This window comes from Pediculus humanus, genomic scaffold, assembly GCF_000006295.1.
Source record: "Pediculus humanus corporis 1103172108247 genomic scaffold, whole genome shotgun sequence".
Classification (NCBI taxonomy): Eukaryota; Metazoa; Arthropoda; class Insecta; order Psocodea; family Pediculidae; genus Pediculus; species Pediculus humanus.
In genome coordinates, this window is record NW_002987816.1 from 43,025 (window position 1) to 47,265 (window position 4,241).

Here is a 4,241-nt window from a genome sequence, read left to right on the forward strand (position 1 = left end):
AAGGTACTTAAATAAAATCAACAAAAACTTTAAAACCGAAAAAAAAAGAGAAAAATTTTATAAATTTTTTTTTTTTTTGTTTTTGTTTATATAAATAAACGAAATTTTTCAAAAAAAAAAAAAAAAAAAAATTCTACAAACGATTTAAGAAAAAATCATCATTATCATCATCGTCGTGATTTTTTTTTTTTTTTTTTTATGAAACACGAAACTTTAAATAAGAGGGTGGGTTTACCCTTATCGGATTTTTATTTAACGCCCCTTTAAAAATATTTAAACGTTCTTTTTTCGACTCGTCATTTTGTTTTTTTAAAACGTGCGAATTATTTTTTCGTTATTAATTTATTAATTAATTATTAATTACGTAATTATTAATTAATTAATAAGTTTTGAAATTTTTCGTTTTATATAAACACACACACACAAACGTTAATAAACAAATAAAAACAAAAAAATTAATAAATAATAAAAAAAAAAAAAATTGTTTAAATTATATTGATACGCAATCGTTTTTAGTTTCTTCTCATTCTTCGTCGTATTTAATCTCGGGGTCAAACGAAAAGTTATCAATAATAATAATAATAATAATAATGATAATATTATTAATATTTTTTTAACCAATCGAAAACAAAAATTTTTTTTTCCGTTTAAGTTTAATAAATTTTTTTTAAAAGAATAAAATTTTCGTCAGGAAAAATAAAATAAAATTTGATTATTATTATTATTCCGGAATGAATTTTTTTAAGCATCTTAATAAAAAACACGAAAATTTAAATACTCGAGAGGGAATATTATGCTGGGGGGCGGAAGCGGGGGGAAGTGGGGGGGGGGAGGAGGAGGAACGGAGACGCGGGGGTTAATAACATTTTGACACGTACGAAATTTTCCTTTTTCAAAATCCGCGCAAAATTTTTTTTTTTTCTCTTTTTCTCTCTCTACTCACTCACTCACACACGCACAGGCACGCACACAAACGCACACGCCATGCACTTGTCGTTTACAAACAAACATACGCACACGTACACGCACACGTACACGCACACGCACACGCACACGCACACTCAAACGACGCACGAATTTTTTTTCTATTTTTTTTTTTTTACGAATATCGAAAATGAGAAAAAAAAATTTACGTATTTATTTTGTCATCGACTGTCACATCATACATATATTATTGAAAACTACAATTTTCAAAGTGTTAAAAATTTACTTAAAATATATTTTATAAATAAAACTTTTCGGAAAAAGGAAAGGAAAATTTTCTTTCGTGTGAAAATTCACATTAAAACGATTTTGAAATTTTCTTTTATCATTATTATTCACGTGTCAATTTTAAAGTCCGCCATTTTAAAATAAATTAATAAAAAGGGATCATGCCACGATAAAGAATTAAAATTTAAAAAAAAAAAAAACTTTTCCTAAAAATTTTCTTCTCTTTTTTTTTTTTTGTCATTAGTCGGTTCGTTATACTTAATAAATCCAATTAGATAATAATAATAATAATAATAATTTTATTTTGTTATAAACAAAATTAATTATTATTATTTATATTTAAAAAAAAAAATGTATCCATTTCTAAAAGCTCAAAGGACGTCAAATTTTTTTTTTTTTTTTTTTTTTTTTTTTCTTTGTCGGCAAATGTTAAAAAAAGAAAATATTTGATTGCAACTTGATCAAATGAATGAATGAATGAATGAATGAAATTTTTTTCTTTTTGTCGCAAGCCCGTTTTTAAAGGCGAAATTCTTAAACAATTGAATCATTCAACGTGCAATTCATTCATTCATTCATTCATTCATTCATTTTCTCTCTAGATCTATGATTTGTTATTCATTCATCACTCGATAACTATCATCATCATCATTATTGTGATGTGATTATGGTGAGAATTTTATGAACGAAATTTTTTTATTTTCTTAAACAACAACAACAACAACAACAGCAGCCGAAAAAAGGTTCGAAAAAGTCGGTCGTAAGGGTTGGAAGGGTTCGATATTAAAAAAAAATCTCACATTACTGTCACTCGATAATTTTTTTTTTTTATGGAACATTAACATTCATTTCGAAATTCTTAATTCGTTTTTAAAATTTTAAACTTTGCGAATTAAGATGGCGACGACGACAAAAAAAATAAGGAGGGTGCAGCAAAACATTCCAGCCTAACTCCAGTAGTTTTTGTCCAGTGGCTAAAGATGTTTGAAGTCTGGCATTATCGTGGTGAAAGACAATTCTTCCTTTTCTATTGGCTAGCTCCGGTCGTTTTTCTTTGATGGCATTATTTAAATTAGTCGAATGTAAACTTCTGAATTTACGACCTGATTTCGTGGCAGCAGCAGCTCAAAGTTGACTATGCCTTTGTAATCCCACCAAAATTATGACAGTACCTCTTTTTGGTTATTGTCAGCGTTAGAAGTTGTTGGTGCCTGCTTTTCTCGTTCAGACCGGGATCTTTTCCTCAAAATGTTGTCATAGACAACCCACTTTTCATCTCCGATGACCATTCTTTCAAAAAAGGATCATTCGCATTGCGTTTAAGAAGCATATCGCAAAGACCAAGTCGTTTCGTTAACTCACTTTCCCCAAAATAACGCATCAAGTTTCTTATGGCACCCAAGATGTCGTAGAGACGATTTTTGACGCACGTATGTAACACATCTATCTTCTTTGCAATGTCCCTTGTCGAACTATACCGATCATAATCAATGAGGGCCTTTATTTCATCATCATCATCATCGACCTCCACTGAACCCTCAGAGCGCTCCTCATTTCTCAAAGGAAAATCTCCAGAACGGAATTTCGCAAACCAGTTTTGACGCTGCCGTTCTGTTGTAGGCTTCACCCCCCCCCCCCTACACGACCCACAACTTTTTAAGAGTTCAACGAAATTGTTGGTACGGAAGGAACCAAATAATAACATATCAAAACTTCTTCTTGTCTGTACAAAAACGTATTCAAAAACATGGACAAACTATCAGTTGGTGGAAAATTCGTAATCACTAACTGGCCAAACCAATATTTAAAACCGCAAAGTTTTAAAAATTTATTCGATTACTTAATAAGAAAGAAAGAAAGAAAGAAAGAAAGAAAAAAATGGCGTACTTTAAAACATTACCACACAAAGTTACTTAACGTTTTTGTTTTTTTTTCCCTCTCCCTCCCCCCCCAAAGAAAGAAAAGTTTTTTTTGTTAATTTTCCAGCACTAAGTAATTAACAAAAAAAACAACAAGATTGACAAATGGATTAAATATCCAGACTAAACTGCATTAAATATTATCAAAATTTAAATTTAATAATAATTTTATCCAATTTGAAAACTAAATAAATTTTCTTTATTACTTTTCAAAATTCGAGGAGACGGTGTAAATAATTTAATTGGGGGGGAGGCGGAGGGGGCAAAAAAAATCGAATAATTATTTAAGTTAAATTAAATTTTTTTTTTTTTACTATTACGTCACTGTCGTAGACTAATTAGTTATAGACTAAAAAAAAAACTTTAAAAAATTTTCGATTCGATTGGTTTAACGGTTTTTAACGGTTTAAAAAAAAAAAAATTCGTATTATTTATTCACGCCATTTTGTGTTTTAAAGAAAATTGAAAAATCCATTACGACATTTTCTTTTTTCTTTTTTTCTTGTATTGACGTTTTTTAAAATTAAAAAATTTTTTTAAAATTTGTTTTCGCGAATATAAAAAAAAAAAAAAAAATAATTTTTTCGTTTGACTTTTGGGGGGGGGTGCGCTTTTCTTTCTTTTCTTTTTTTTATTAAACATTATTTATGTAAATTATAAATTTTAATAAAAAATTGTTTTATACGTCATAAATAATTGCAATGAATAAATTTTTCTTTGAAAAAAAAAAAAAAAAAAAAAAAAAAATTTTTTTTAAATAAAATTTTTAAAATTCTTAAGAAACGCGAGTTTTCAAAATCGAACAAATATATATAAAAAAAAACCAACCAGTCATACGAAAAAAGCAGACGACACGTGAAACTAATAATAATAATAATAATAATAATAATAATAATAATAATATTTATGTGAAACTCACCTAATTTTTCAAGTCGGTGATCTTTTTTAAAAGTCGATGAAGAATCTCTTTTAGGATATTTTTTCATTTTTTTTCCTTTTTTCCTCCTTTTTTCCTCCTTTTTTCTCTCTTGTAAAGTTTTTTCCTTTTCTTATTTATTTATTTATTTATTTATCATCCTACGTTTTTTTTTTTTTTTTTTTTTTTTTAAC